General features: G+C 36.3%; 1 protein-coding gene across 4 annotated transcripts in view; it reads right to left on the bottom strand.

The window, feature by feature from the left end:
* Positions 1-12,239, bottom strand: part of PLAGL1 (PLAG1 like zinc finger 1) — a 64,931-nt gene extending 52,692 nt beyond the window's left edge. For 2 of the 4 annotated variants that reach the window (XM_072965965.1, XM_072965964.1), the window contains exons 1-2: positions 11,743-12,234; positions 7,380-7,449 (exon numbers count right to left, since the gene is read on the bottom strand). The gene's annotated coding sequence lies outside the window, so the exon portion shown is untranslated. Of the gene's footprint in view, positions 1-7,379; positions 7,450-11,742 lie in introns of all 4 variants that reach the window. The other 2 variants (XM_015247187.3, XM_006197753.4) reach the window with 2 other exon arrangements.
* Between the last annotated feature and the right edge of the window lie 5,038 nt (positions 12,240-17,277).

Consider the following 17,277-nt stretch of genomic DNA (forward strand, 5'->3'; position numbering starts at 1 on the left):
GAGAGGTAGTTGAGAGTTAATCAAGTGAAATATTTATTAAGCATCTACAAAGTGTTTACAAATAGAAGCTATAGCAATGACTACAAACTCTCCCTGACAGCCCTTCTTCCCTTCTTCCCTTGTAATGTAAACTGTGAATTTTAAAAGGGTGCATGAGCCCCCAGGATAAAGACATTTCCCAATGTTCCTTGAAGATAAAAGCTATCACGTTATTGACTAACAAGGTGTAGGCAATTTATACACAAGTGTTATATGTAAATTCTGGGAATAATCCTTGAAGAAAGAGCATATTATTACTTTCTCCTCCTTCTTGGCTGGAATACCAAAACGATAGCTAGAGCTTGACTAGCTATTGTTAATCATGAGACAAATAGGATGACACAGAACTGAGAGGTCAGAAACAGACTTATATATATATGGATGAGCACGTGATCTTCAAGAAGGACACCAATGCCCTTCAAAGGGGGAAAGTAAAGTCTATTCAAAAAGTTATTCCAACAACATAACGCCATTTGCAGCAACATGGATGCTCCTAGAGAATGTCATTCTAAGTGAAGTAAGCCAGAAAGAGAAAGAAAAATACCATATGAGATCGCTCATATGTGGAATCTAAAGACTCATGGACAGAGAATACAGACTTGTGGTTACCAGGGGGGTAGAGGGTGGGAAGGGATAGACTGGGATTTCAAAACTGTAGAATAGATAAACAAGATTACACTGTATAGCACAGGGAAATATACACAAAATGTTATGATAAATCACAGAGAAAAAAATGTGACAATGAGTGTGTATACGTCCATGAATGACTGAAAAATTGTGCTGAACACTGGAATTTGACACAACATTGTAAAATGATTATAAATCAATAAAAAATGTTAAAAAAAAAGTTATTCCAGAGCAACTTGATTTCTATACTGAAAAAAAGCTGATCCTTCCTTATCTCACATCATACAAAAAATTACTTTGAGATAGATCATAGAATGGATCACAGACCTAAACGTGAACTGGAAAATGAATATCTTTGTGACTAAAGAATAGGCAAAGATTTCTAAAGCAGGACACAAAACACAGTAACTATTCAAAAAAATTGATAAACTGGATTTGATTAGGAACTGTTCATCAAAAAACATTGAAAGATAAAACAGAAAGTCATAGTCTGAGAAGCTATTTGCAACACACACATCTAACAAAGGATGTGTATAATTTCTACAAATCAGTAAGATGAAAAACAACCCAATAAAAATGTGCAAAAGACTTGAACAAGTAATACACAAAAAGAGATATCTAACTTCATCTCATCAAATTAGCTAAGACACAACATGAAAAGGTGCTCAACATTATTAATAATGAAGGAAATGCAGATGAAAGCCATGAGAGCATCTCACATCCACCAGAGGGCTTAAGATGAAAAATAATAACCATATCAAGTGTTGGTGAAAATGTGAAACTACAGCTGTAACTCTTACTGCTACCAGCAGTGTACATTTATTCACTCACTGTTGGTAAACTATTAGACAGAATTTACTGAAACTAAATATATGGCTATTCTGTGATTTAATTCTAGTCTTACGTATGTCCCCAACTGAAATACTACAAATGTCCACCAAAACATCTGTGTAAGGCTATTCATAGCAGCTTCACTTATAATAGCCAAAATTAGAACAAACTCATCCATCAATTAGCAGATAAACAAGCTATGGTATACTGATAGAATGGAATGATAATCAGAAAAATATATAATTGAGAAAGAAAGAATAAATTATTTGTACATGCATCAACATTGATAAATTTCAAAAAATTATTCTGAATGAGAGAGGACAGACACAAAGAAGCACATACTACTTGGTTACCCTTAAAGTTCAAGAACAGACAAAACTTATCTACAATTATAGAAATCAGAAGACTGTTAACTTCCAGGGGAGGCACTGGCCAGGAGGTACATGAAAGAATTTTCTTTCTGGATGGATGTAATATTGTCTATCTTCATGCAGTGATTATACAGATGATATATCAAACAAACAAACAAACCCACCAAGCTGTTTAAGACTGGCAGCACACTTTATATGTTTTTCCTCTGTATTTTATACCTCAGCAGACAAAGAAAAAGTACTTCATAAAAGATAAGCGGACTATTTTTGCCTTATCAGTTGCCTAGTAAAGGTCTTTAGGCAAATGCAAAATTTTCTGCTTAAAAATAAAACAAAAACAAATTGTGCTTAAGTTTCTAACCTTTTCACTTATCCTCAAAGGAGCTAACATTAGATTATCAAATCTCATTCATTAGCATCAATAAAACCTTGAAAGGAAAATCCAGAGAAAATAAGAGAGTATCAGTTAGTCCACAGAAGCTAGCTTGGTCACTGAAATGAAGACCCCAAGTAGCACACTGGTGATGTAAGTAAAGCAATTTCAGTGGTGTATTTTACCATAAATACATCTGTTTAATAATTTTATTTAACTATTTATTTTTAGTACCAAGGTAGGATGACATAGGAGAAACAGTAAGAGCTTTTAAATCAGACAAACCAGTTTTGCCACTTCCTGACTATACTGGAGTTGGGCAAGTTTCTTAATCTCTTTGATACTTGGCTTCTTCACAATTTAAAACAGAGACAATAATACTTACTTTGCAGAACTGTAGCACACTTTAGTAGGTACTTAAGAGTGGTAGCTATTTAGCAACAGCTCTTTTTATGCAAAGCATCATGGTAGGTACTGGAACCCTATCTCTAAGAACCTGACCAACTGGAAATGACATTTAGATATAAAGATTTGTGATGAAAGGTAAGAATTTAACAAGGGCTATAGATTACAAATTATAGGGTTCCTATCTAGCTAGTAGGATTGTGGAATGAGTATTCTCTGAACAGAACCCGGAAAATTTTTGGAAAATTCACTTAGGAGGAAATGGCATGAAGAAAAAGCATGGCCTCAAAAGCAGGGCAGTGAGTTTGTGTTCTAATGAGCAGTTAAGACCAACTGTGTCACTGGACTAATTCTGAGGAGGGAGGCTGGTAAAGCAACCTGGGACTAGACAGAGAAACGACCACTGGCAGGTAAGTCAAGGACCTGCTTCCTCAAGTCCTGGGATATCACTGACGGATTCTTTCCAGGGAAATGTTCCCAGGGGTCACTACACATGATAGGAAGGGAAGGAAAACCTCAGTATGGGGGAAATAGCATAGAATGATAAGGACCTAATCCAAGATGCTGAGAGGAATGGAAAAAACAGACAGCAAAGAATTAGAGCTCAATTTTATCAACTTCTTAAAAAGTAACAGAAAAGTTTCCCTGAGTGATTCAAGTAGGCCTGACTTCAACTTTTTAAATGATCCTGGCTGTCCCATAAGTTCCCCCAAGAGCAAAAAAAAAATGTATTCCAAACTAGAAAGACACATTTCCTGGCACTGAAAGTGTTCAAGACACATTGTTGGCAAATGAATCTTTTTAACTATTCCAAATATTGAAACCTCCACACTAAAATAATGTTTAGGTAAAATACATAGAAAAGTGGAAATCATTTTTCCTTCCAGCTTAGTGGCCCTTTTTTACAAGATATGCCAAGCTTTTAATTTGTTCAACTCAATACTTAAAAAGATTCATTTTCAAGAGCTATCTCTATCTCTAGCTCTACTGAAAGACTCAGCTAGAAATCATTTTAGAAAGTTGGGAATGTTACCACCTCAGTTGCTAAGCTCTTGTGTTATTTATATACATTTTTAAGGGATCTATCATTCACTATGTCCTTTGCTGTGGTAAAAGAACGGCTACTGCATGACTCATGGATAGTACATGAAAAAGAATGAAAGAGTAAATTAAATCCAGATCATATATGTAAGCTTTATCCAAGACTACAGGGTGACTTCATAATTAATCTGTATAATTATACAAATAATTAAAATTAAAATAACTTACCACATTAAGAAATAAAGGAAAAAATGAGTACTTCCTAGGGACTAAGCATAACTCTTAGTCCTTTCTATGTATCAGCTCTCTTAATCTTCTCAACCACCTTCTATGGTAGACACTGTTATCTAATTTTATAGATGAGAAAATTAAAATATAGTGAAGTTAAGTAACTGCCCAGTATTATACTGTACAGCAAGGAAGGGGCAGAACTAGGAACTGAACTCAGGCAGGCTGGCTCCAGAGTCAGAGAATTTCAATTAATAAATGTGGAAAGAATAAAAGAAATAGAAAATCATTTAGAATACCACAGTAATAATTGCTTCAGGCAAGATCAGTTGAACACTAAAATTAGTGGGCAAAACATTAAGGAGAAATAGGACATTTTCACAACCTCAAAATAAATCCCTCAAAATATTTATTAATTATTGTGGTAGTTTTAATATATATTCATAAATCACTTGATACTTTCCCCTGTCCTCCCCTTGAGAGTAGACTTGCTTCTAACAAATAGAGTACAGAAAATAAGAAGCAGAAATGTTACAGTGGAGAAGCCTGGCAAACACAATCTAAACCATGTAATCAAGGTTAACATGTTGATGTGGATATCATGTGCCCCCAGATATGATGCAATAACATCTCTGTGATATTCTTTCCTTAAAGTCCATAACCTTAGTCTTACTGTGAGAAAACATCAAAGAAACCCAAATTGAGGGACATTGTAAAAAATACATGACCAGTATTCTTCAAAAGTGGCAACGTAATGAAAAACAAGAGGCTATAACACTGTCATGGATTAGAACAGATGAGGGAGGCATGACAACTAAATGGAATGTGGCATATGAATTATATCCTGGAACAGAAAAAGAACACTGGTGGAAAAACTGGGAAAATCTGAATAAAGTCTATAGTTTTGTTAATAATATTACACCATTGTTAATTTCTTAATTTGGGCAAATGTATTATGGTTATGTAAGATGCTAAAATTAGAGGAAGCCAGGTGAAATAAATACAGGAACACTCTAAACTACCTTTGCAACTCTTCCGTAAATCTAAAATTATTTCATAAGAAAAAGTTTTTAAAAATTTTACACACATCTTTGAAAATAAATTTCAGTAAACTAGAAATAGAAGAAAATATTCTCAACCTTGTAAAAAGCATCTACAAAAAAAAAAAGTACAGTAAACAACATCCTTTAAAGTGAGATAGTATCCCTTAGGATTAAGAAAAGCAAGGATGTCCGTTTTAACGCTTCTGTTAAATATTGTGCCAATGTTTCCAGCCAGTGCAATAAGGCAAGAAAAAAAAGGAATAGAGTTTAGAAAGATAAAGTTAATCTTTTTTTTTAAACAGATGACATGATTGTGCATTTAGAAAATCTGCAATATTGAAAACTACCAGAACTGAAAAGTGAATTTAGCAAGGTTACTTACATACAAGCTCAATATACAAAAATCAATTGTATTTCTGTATACTAGCAAGATGGCTGGAAAATAAAATTGAAAAAAAGATACTATTTACAGTAGCATCAAAAAAAAAATCAAATGGCTAAGAAATAAACTTAGAGTTAAGTCTTCCACACTGAGAAACATAAAACAATGCTAAGAATAACAGAAAAAGAATTTAGTCAATTAAGAGATAAATCGTGTTAATAAATTGGAAGATTCTATCAAGATGTTCATTCTCCTAAAATTGTTCTGCAAAGTCAATGCAATCTCAAAAGTCTGGTAGACTTTTTTAAAAAAAATAGATGTTGAGTAGCTCATTCTAAAATGTACACGGAAATGCAAAGCACTTAAATAGCTAAAACAGTCCTTAAGAAGAACAAAATTTGAGGATTTACACTACTGTATGTTAAGGCTTAATACAAACTACAATAATTTAAAAAGTACAGTATTGATGAAAGAACTGATAGGCAAAGTACAGTCCAGAACAGACCCAAATATATGATCATTTCTAAAAAACGTCCCACTGAAATTCAATGGAAAAAGTAGAGTCTTTTCAATAACTGTGTAGAGTAGCTGAATGACCATGTGGAAAATAAATACTGACCCCCCACCTCACAAAATCAAATGTAGATAAATCAAAGACCCAACTGTGAAGAGTAAAACTATAAAGCCTCCGAAGGAAAAAAAAAAAAAAAAAAAAACAAAAGCAAATGTCTTTCGGACCTTGATGGGGGGCAACAATGAGGATGGAAGAGAAGTCTGTGAACAGGGTACAAAATGCACTAACCTTCTGATCCCTTTAAAATACAAACAAACAAACAAATAAAAACACTGATAGATGGGGCTTCATAAAAGTAAATCTGCTCATCCAACGTCACCATTAAGGGAATAAGTAGGCAAATTCAGACAAGTAGAAAATATCTGCAAACACGTACCTGATAAAGGTTTCCTACTCCAAATACATAAGGAACTAAAAATTACTAACAAAAAGATAACTAATTTTTAAAAGTGGGCAAAAGATTTAAACAGGCACTTCACAAAAGAAATCTGAATGGCCAACAAAGATATAAAAGGATATTTAACATTATTAATATTCATGGAAATGTAACCAACTTACCCAAAGACTATTAATTCAGCTTCTTGATATATATCCAGGAGACATGAGTATGTATGTATGTATGTATGTGTGTGTATGTATATGTGTGTGTGTGTATATATATATATATTCACCAATGACAGTTTCAAGAACATCTACAGCAATTTTATTTATAACGGCCAAACCCTGAAAACAACTCCTATACTCATCAACAAGAAAAAAGATTAATAAATTGTACTATATCCTTATAATATAGAAGAAACATCACCAAACTTTTTCTGCAAAGTGTCATACAGTAACTCCCTAACTCTGCAGAATGGACATAGCTATAACCAATAAAATTTTATATATGAAAATATGTTATGGTCTGGAATTGGCCCATAGGTCTTAGTTTGTCATCCCTTTGCAACTCATACGTGTAGCGTGGATGAATCTCAAAAATATCCTGCAAACAAAAGAAAATCCACATAAAAAGAATAAACTATATGATTCCATTTATATGAAGTTCAAGAACCCTTGAAAATAATCCATGGTGATAGAAGTGAGGAGAATGGCAGACTGGAAGAGAGGAGTGGCTCTATTGATAGAAAGGGACAGGAAGGAACTTCTGCAGGGATGAAAATGCTTGTATCTCTATCTGGGTGGTGATCATACAGGCATATACATATATCAATTTCATCAAGCCATTCACTTTATTTTTGTGTTTTTATTGTATGTAAATTATAGTTCAATTTGGAGAAGAAACAAAAATTAGACAAAGATCAGAATACAGATTTGAAGAAATTATCTAGAATTCAACATGGACAGAAGTATGTATAACATATAAAAGCTAGATTAAAAGAGATCTTGAAAGAATGGGGAAAACAAAGGAAAAGCAACACTGAAAGAGATAAAAGATAAAACTTTTGAGAACTAATGTAAAACAAACCTTAGGGACAGGAACACAGTAAATCCAGGATAAATGAAATGTCCACACCTAGACACGCTGTGTCGTAAAACTGTAGAAAACAAAAGAAAAGATCTTAAAATCAGGCCAAAAAAAAAAAAAAAAGACAAATTGCCAGCAAATAACAGTTATTTGAACTAACTGTAACACTGAAAGTAGAAGTCAATGAAATGACACCTCCAAAGCAAACTGTCGACCTGGAATTGCAAGTCTAACAAAACCATCATTCAAAAATGAATGCAAAATAAAGACATTTTTCAGATAAAGTTTGCCATCAACAGTCCCTTAATAAACAAGCTTCTAAAATATATATCTGAAGAAGAAAAAAAGAAAAATCTGAGACGCAAGAAGGAATGACAAAGAATTCATGAAAAGGAAAAAAAGTGATGTCAAATTTACAGGAGAAAAAAAATCAAGATGGAACTAAACTCTGGAAGACAACAGCATTTAAGCCAGCTGATTTACGAGTGTCAAGGTTTTTTGAATTATTCTCAAGAAGAACAGAATTAATAAACTTTAAGTTGGTACAATAAATTTTAAAGGAAACAAAATACATAATTTTCATCCTAGTCAAAAGGGAGGAAAATGGAATAAGAAAAAAATCCAAAAGGTGGCAGAGAAATAAAAAAAGACAGGATAAAAACAACCGTAAAATATAATGCTAACTTTAATCCTAACTATGTCAGTAATTATATTAAACTTAATTGGACTGAGAGTTCCAGTTAAAGGACAGATTGTCAGAGTGGGTTAGAAAAAACTATCAGGTTTTACCTATTTGAAAGAGATATTCTAAGCAAATGCTAACTAAGAGAAAGGTGTGACAAGAGCATTAGAAAACAAAATGGATCTTAAGGTAACAGGCATTTGGAAGAGGAGGCATTGACCATCACTATATAGAATGACAAAAGGTCCACTTCACAGAGGAGAGCAATTTCAAACTTGTAGGTATTTTCAACTTTTATAACGCAAAATTGACAGAATTATAAGAAGAAATTGAGAAAATTAATTATTTTATATGATATTTTTATTATACCAATCTCAGTAATTGATAAATCAAACAAACTAAAAAATTAGTAAGGTGAAAAAAATTCTGAAACCCACAATTTTTATGCTTGTTCTGAGACATATATATATATATATATATATATATATATATATACTTATTTTTATACCTATCTTGTCCCAAAAGTCTGTGAATACATATTCTTCTCAATCATTCAAGGAACAGTTGAAAAACTATGAGGCCATAAAGCAATTCTTAAATTTCAAAGAATCGGTAGCATAGAACTCTCATTTGCTGACTACAGTGTAAGTTTGAAAATCAATAACAAAAGGATAACTCACAAAAGCTTCCACATTTGGAACTAGAAAATATTCCTAAAACTCTCATAGGAAAAGAAAAAAAGTATCAAATGAAGCAAAATTTTAACTCTTAAAACTGAAAAATATACTACATATACAACAAAAGTAAATAAAAATCTGTAGTATTTGTGGAGGGAGACAAATCAATGATCAGAGTAAAGAGTCCAGAAATGAACCAAAGCATTTCTGGGAATATGTTTATGACGGAGGTGGCAATGCAAAGCACTGGTACTAGGACAATTACCACTCCACATGGGAAAAAGATAACAAATTAACCTTGATCTCAATATAAAATATGTAGAACTTATATTTACATATACATGTCAGGCAAATTGAAGAAATAAATGTAAAAATGCGAACTTTAAAACTTTTAGAAAAAAATTTCAAAATGTATTTCCTTAATGGTAAAGAAGATCTTAAGACACAAGAGCACAAAGAAAAAATTGCCTGCAGTTTATATAACAAAGGATTTGTATCTCAAACTGTGTTTTCCGATAGAAATTTCTGCCCAGATGGAAATGTTCTGTTATACAATACAGCATAATTTACAATAATATAGCATCATAAAATAAAATAGCCACTAGTCACATGCAGCTACTGAGCACTTGAAATGTGGCCTACAGTGACTGAGGAACTGAAATTGTTTAAGTAAATATAAGCATGCTAGCATTTTAAACTCCTTCATGAAGGTCTGTTATGTCTTTATATAGTTTTCAGTATTTAATTTTTCATAAAGAATCTGATTTTAGCTTATCTTACTACATACAATATAATTTCCATTTTGTAAAACATAAGTAAAAGCCGCTTTTAAAAAAAGCTAACACACCAAAATGTGTATAGTATCATCTGTGATTTTAATTTTCTTCTAAATATTAAAAATATTTAAGATATAAAATATAGGAAGAATTTAATGAACACAGATGTATTTACAACAAAATTTATGAAATAAAACATTACTGATACTGTTTACATTCCCTAGGTACCGTTCCCTGATCACGACTTTTCTTTTTTTTTTTTGAAGAATAGCTGGGAAATGTGAATAGACTAGAGCCCTGGCTTTAGGTGTCTTCATTTTTGTGATGCCCATATTTTAATATACTTTGGGGGAAACTTAATATACAGACATTATATGTAGCACTTAACAAAGAGTTATAAAGCAAACACCCATGTAACCACTGTCCAGGTCAGGAGATAAAGCATTTCCAGCATCCCCAAAAAACTCAGTGTGTCTCCTCACATTCATGATCCCCCTCTTCTTCCCCAGGAGACGACCACTAATTTGATTTTTATAGTGTTAATTTCTTTACAATTTTTCTCTACTATTTTTCATGCCTATGTATGCACCCCTAAACCACAACTTTATTTCACCAGGGTCTGAATTTCACATAGATGATATCATACAGTCTTCTTCAGCAACTTGTTTTTTTCTTTTTTCTTTTTTCTTTTTGGCCCAATATTATTGAGAAGCATTTGTGTTAAAACACAAAGCTACTTCATTCACCACTGTCCTGGGTGGGTTCCATTTTATGACTGGAGTATAATTGACCTTCCTCCTTCAGATGGACATAAAGGTTGCTTCCAGCTTTGGGGTTTTACAAATAACACTATATTAAACCTTCCTGTACACGTCTGCTTGTGTATATGTATGAAAATTTATCTAGGGCAGTGGCTTTCAAACTTTTTTGACCATGACTCATACTAAGGAATGACGTTTTACATCATGACACACATCTGTGTGTGTATAACACTGAAAGGAAAAAAAAAAGTTTCATGAAGCAAATACCCTATGACCTGAGACACATTCTGTTATTTTCTATTCTGTTAGTTCGTGTTTTACAAATTCTGATCATTATCCACTTAACTGATTTCACGACCCACTACAAATGGGCTTCACGCTTTGAAAAACATCACTCTACAGGATAAATACCTAAAACTGCTAGGACTTGCAGCGCGGACATCGGATGTTGTCAACGTCTCTAGATCCTTAACTTTTTAAAGTAAAGGTTCTTATCTAATTTCCCACTCTATGATTTTACAGCTAAAACTGTGAAACATCAGATCGTTTTATCTTTTTGTTTGGTCGTTAAACAGTATTAGTCACTTACCATGTGCCAAGTATCCACTGGGCTCAGACCGAGACTGATGGGTTAATACACGGGGGGGTTGGGGGGGGGGACATAAGGAACCAGGACCTCAGTGAGGCCCCAGAAAGCTCACAGGAGGGGCCTCCGATCCTGCCTGGGGAGGGAGGGGTTAGAGAAGGATTCCTGGAAGAAGGAGGACCTAAGCTGAGTGTTTCTATTTTTAATTTTTATTGGTTTCCTAAAACATAAAAGTCACATATTTGTTGGGGGGGGAAAGTCAAAATTATAGGAGTTTTATTTATTAAGAAGTAAAAATCCCCAGCACTGTCCTTAAAGTTTGATGCTGAGACTAAGTAACTAGAGTTGCATTATCGGTTATCCTAATCTAGGAAATGTTTAAGAGCCCACATTTTAAAATAGTTTCAAAAGTATACCTGATAGGGTCCATAATACTAAAGCACAAAACTAATCATTTTCCGTAATGAATGTAAACGCAAACATTTTATGTTTAGTCACATTACTACTTTTAACAGACTTTTTTTTTCCCCTGGCCCTTTGGGCAAGGTTAGAGTGCCAGGTTTCAAAAATCGAGTCTATTTACCGCATACCAAATACACGCGAATGCTTCAAAAAGTGGCACTAAAAACGACCAGGCGAAAGAATCTGTTGTTCGAGCCGACTTGGCTTGCCCGGTGACAATTTGTCTGAGTTTCACACTTCGTCCCGAGGAGCCCCGGACCCCGTCACGTACGCGGCGCGTCGGCACCGGCACACCCTCCCGAGCGCGGCACGGCGCCCAGCGCGGTCCTCGCTCCGCGGCAACGCGGCCGCCCTGCCGCCCCCAGGCCCGCCGCGGCCCCGCGGCCTCCGAGTCTGGCCACCAGCACCCCACCACCTACCCTGTGGGGTCCGGAGCCCCCCGGAACTCAGGCGCGGCAGCTCGGGCGCGCCGCCTCCGCGGCCATGACGGCGACCCGGGGAAGCGCCCCGCGCGCCAAGGCCCGCGGTCCTCCGGGCTGGGAGGAGAGCCGCCCCGTCCGTCCGTCCGTCCGTCCTCCAGAAGAGTGAGGCCAGAATCCGCCCCAGACGTGTCTAAATCAAGGCTCGGGGCGGTCCCGACGGGCTGAATGACAAATGGCAGATGCCGTGGGCTTTGCCGCCCTCGGCAGCCGCGAGGATGGCTGCGCCGAGGAGGCCGCGCACAGGCGGAGCCCGGGAGCCGGAACGGCGCGTCCGCGAGGAGGGCGCTGGGGCCCCTGGCGGGGGCGTCACGTGGCAGGAGGAGGCCCCGCTGGGGAGCCAGGGGGTCGGCGGCCTGGGCGGAGGAAGAGGACAGGCGCCCAGACGCCTGGCCGATTGAGTCATCCGTGTGGGCTAAGCCAAGGTCGCCCAGGTGCAGAGCTGGCGCAGGTAGACCCGAACCAGCCCGAAGCCCCGTACCATATCGGGGACTGTTCACTGAAGTCACCACCAGGATGAACCGCCCTGAGCCAAATCACAAATGAGAAACACGACAGATGCTAGAACACTGCAATAGGCCCAACTTACCTCCTATTCGTGCCGCGTGGAAATCATGGCAGCCTAACTGTGCCCACTGACTGTGGGCCAGGCACTGTTGTAAGCACTTCCCAGGTAAATAAACGTAATCCTCACGACCCCCTGGTGAGAAACACTCCTCCTCCCGGTCTTACAGATGGAGAGACTAAGGCACAGAAAGATCAGACGGAAATAATTTTACAATTATGGACTCATACTGTGTATGCTTTAAGGAATTTTAAAATGGTCTTCGGATTTAAGAAAAAGAAACAAATAAATCTCGAGCTTTCTTCCCTACAAGATACACATCCCTAAAAGAGGCCTATAAGCGCTAAGTAAAAAGACTTAGAAAAGCATAAGGAATTCACCACGTATTTCAGACAGTCTCGTAGCTCTGAAATAGGACGTTAGCAGCATCTTACACTTGCATTCATCTTCACTGCAACCTCCCGATTTCCATTGCTTATGTTACTTTTGGCTTACCGGCACTTAGCATGTTTTAAAGAGCTCTACCACCTTATTCCCCCAGATGTTAGTCTCAATTCTGTATCTTTAAATGAATTCAGTGTTCACCATAACATATCAGTTCCTGAATTTTTTTTTAATTTCTTGATGGACTGTTCTCTTTTTCAAGTCATTTTCTTAAGGAGGGCTTAGAGAGTACCTTAATGTTTTATCTGCTATTTATCTTAACACATTAAAAAAAAAAAAAACTGAGGGGGGCGGCAAATGTTTTGCATTCACTTCTTCCTTCAAAACCTAACCAAAACAGAAGGCAATTGCTTTACTGATTTTTGACATCATAGATTTCTGTGGAGAGAACTGAATCCTATGTGATTTTTCACTGGTAGATGATTTGACTTTTCTGCTTGGATGCTTGAGAATTCTTTACCATTAAAGTATCCTGTATATCCTTAACTGGGCTATGTCTCAGTGTCAACTATTCTATATCATTTTTTCCCCAGTATATAGTATGATCTTTCAACTTATGGATTCCATCCTTCTTAGTATAGTGTCCCATTCATAATATATATATCTGAATAAGTTTCTTTCATTGGTTGTATTTTCTACTGCAGAGTCACCAGTTATTCTTATATTTGGTTTTTTTTTTCCATATTCATCTTCTTTTGCTTTGCATTCACTCTGATTCTCTAACAAAATCTGTTCATTACTTTTTCTAGCTTACTGGATTTTAAAATCATGTTCTTTTGAAAATAGATTTTCTTAACTACTGCAATTTCCCTTTTCATCACATTCTCATCTTATATTGTCCTTAGGTTGTTTTACAGACATCTTTGTTTTTTTCTGTTTATTTAAGCACATATAAGGAATATAAATTTCTGTTCCTTGGTTAGGTTTTCTTCCAGACTTAGTTCTTCATCTGTCTTCTCTGTGCTATTTTCTTTGCTTCCCATGCCCATCTCCCGTTATAACATGTTTACATAACAGCCATATCATGTCTTTTATCTTGCTTATCCTTAAAAGTTAACAACAGACCTCACATTTGCACTAACATACTGAAAGTGCACTCCCGGTGCACTTTCCTCTTTATCTGAAATGTGTCTGTCTTCTCTACCCTGAGCTTCAGTTTTAGGGCTGTTATTTCTACCTACATTTTCTGTGACCTGAGGGTTTGGGGAGGCGGAGGGTAGTGATGGGGGACTGCGGAACTCAGATTGAGGCTGAGTATAGAGCTTGCTGGGGGAAGTCAATCATCACTTCTGAGGTTCCTTTAACCCAGCCCACTATCAAGCCAGCCAAGGGAATATCCCATGTCAATAAGCTTCAGTTCATTTGCCCCATTCAGCACAGTACTCCTGCTTCGGGCAAGATCCAGCAATGGTATGTAAAGATTCCCTGATGTTTCGAGGGATGCTGCTGACTTCTTTCCCATTTGGAAGATGTCTGTGAAAACTCGCAGGATTTGGTCTGACCATCTTTTTCTTCACTGTGTCTTGCCAGTGGGCAGAGAGTTGTAGAGACACAACACATCAGCAGAATCTTTGGTATCTTTGCTTTGCCATCACATCTCACATTTTATATCATAAGGTTGTACTTTCTTTCTTTGGTTACAGTAGGCAAGGTTTCTTTTCTGTTTTCTTTGCCTGGTTTAAAGTTTTAATTTTGATTTCTTTAGTGCTTCTTTGTGCCATCTTTATGCATAAGTCAGTCAATCAGGCTGTCTCTCTTGTTGGTAATGAATTACATGAAAAACCTTTCTTGTCTTTAGGTTATTTCCACAAACCTCCCTTTGAACATGAATATTTTGACTCGGCAACTATGATACCCACCTATTCTCTAGGCCTTCCCTCAATGACACATGCCTTGGCATTACAATGTGCCCCAACCAAGGTTCTAGAGCAGAAGTTGCAAACTCAAATCTCTATGGAGTTTGAAACACAGAAGAACGGGATTATGGTAAAGTGAAAAGAATGTTCTTTGTGGGAGGGGCAAACGCTGTCCAGCTCAGGGCAGTGTCACCAAATGTATATTTTTCAGGACAAGCATGATATATAGTGTTTCAGTATAAAATTCCTTAATTTTGGAAGCACTATGGAAGCCAAGTGAAGCATCTCTCAAGGCAGAAGTGGACCCATGCATTACTAGTATGGTTGCTGTTACAAAGAACCACTCAGGATAAATTTCATGATCACTGTTTTTCTTTTCTAAGTATTTTGAGATATTGTTTTGTTCTCCAAACTCTTCAATGACTTCTTTAAATGTCTTCAGCAAATATAAAATAAGAAGATCTCTGCTGACATGTTTACACTTTGAAACATGTCAGGACCCAACACTTTCACAAAAAGGTGTTACTGGGGTAACAACTTCAATCACACTAAAATTAATACCATGTGAGCAGACATTCTATATAGATTATAACCACATTAACAAAATAGCAGGCAAAAATATTTTCCAACTGATGCATGAAAAGGCATTCGATAAAATCCAATATCAATTCTTGGAAAAAAAAAACACTTAGGAAAATAATAGAACCGTCTCTTGGATGGATGTATTTGTTTCCTATGGCTGCTATAATAAATTGCCACAAATTTGTGGCTAAAACGAGAAACGTATTTTCTCACAGTCCTGGAGGCCAGAAGTCCGAAATCAAGGTGTCAGCAAGGCTTCACTCCCTCTAGTGGCTCTCGAGGTGAATCCTTCCTCGCCTTTTCCAGTTGTAGGTGGCTGGTGGCATTCTTTGGCTCCTTGGCTTCCTTGGCTTCTGGCCACATCACTTTAATCTCTGCCTCTATTTCACATCACCTTCTCCTTTGTGTGTGTCGTGTGTTTTGTCCCTTGTGTGTCTGTCTTATTAGGATATCTATCATTGGATTTAGGATGCACCTGAATAACTCAGGATGATCGCTCTGCGTCTCAAGATCTTTAAGTTAATCACATCTGCAAAGATTTTTTTTTTTTTCAGGTAATGTAACATTCACAGTTTCGGGGATTAGCATATGGACATACCTTTGAGGGATCTATCTTTCAATACTCTTATAACAGGCAAAATCCCATGCAACTTTGTTGTAGAAGTTGACAAGCTGATTTTAAACTTTATATGGAAATGAAAAGCACCTAGAAGACTGAAATGAAAAGGATGAACACAGTTGGAAGACTTACACTACCTGATTTTAAGGCCTGCTGCAAAGCTACGATAATCACGTCTGGACAGTACTGGCCTAAGGATAAACGGAACAGCACATTGAGTCCATAAATAGACCCACACATATGTTCTACTGATTTTGGACAAAGATACAGCATAATTCCATTGGAAAAAGATAAATGGTATGGGACTTGTTATCTGTATGGAGAAAACAAACTTATACTTACACTTAACATCACACACAATAATTAAATTAGATCACAGACCTAAAAAAAAAAAGCAGGAACTATAGAACTTCTAGAACTACCCTGTCCAATATCATAGCCACTAGGCGTACTGTTGAGCATCTGAAATGTGGCAAGTCCAAACTTAAACGTGCTATAGGGACAAACTACACTCCAGTTTTTGAAGTCTTAGGATAAAAAAGAATGTAAAATATTTCATTAATAATTCTTATATTGATTACATGTTGAAATAATAGTATTTTGGATATATTGGTTTCAGTAGAATATATGATGTAAATTAACTCCAATTGTTTTTTTCATTTTTAATGTGGCTACTAGAAAACTTACAGTTACATATGTGCTCACATCATATTTCTGTTTGACAGCACTGTTTCAGAAAACTCGGGAACAGGCAAAGATTGGGCACAAAAAGCAATGACTGTACAAGAATAAATTGCTAATTGGATTATACCAAAACCAAAACCTCTGTTCTTCAAAAGGAAGTATTAAGGAATTGAAAAGTCAAGCCACAGCTGGGAGAAAAATATTCATAATGCATACATCTGACATACAACTTGTATCAGAGTATTTGAAGAACTCATATAAATCAGTAACACAATAAGTGATGCAATAAAAAATGGCCAAAGACTTGAAAAGACACTTCACCAAAGACATATGAATGGCCAAGAAGCACATTTCTGCAATGGTTACCACAAATTAAAATTACAGTGAAATACCACTTTATACCAACTGGAATGGCTAAATTTTAAAAGACTGACAATACCAACAGTACCTTGTTGCCAACAAGGTGGGAAAACCAGAACTCTCATGCCTTGCTGGTGGGAATATAAAATAGTGCAACCACTCTGGAAAACTGGGAGTTTCTTACGACGTTAAACATACACATACTATGTGACCCACTCCTAGGTATTTATCAATGACAATAACGTGTCTACACAACGACTTATACACAAACACTCATATTAGCCCCAAACTGAAAATAACCCCAACGTCAGTAGTAAAATGAGCAAACTGATGATCATCTCATAGACGAATCTGAAAAACATGCT

This window comes from Vicugna pacos, chromosome 8 (genome assembly GCF_048564905.1).
Source record: "Vicugna pacos chromosome 8, VicPac4, whole genome shotgun sequence".
In the NCBI taxonomy this organism is placed as follows: domain Eukaryota; kingdom Metazoa; phylum Chordata; class Mammalia; order Artiodactyla; family Camelidae; genus Vicugna; species Vicugna pacos.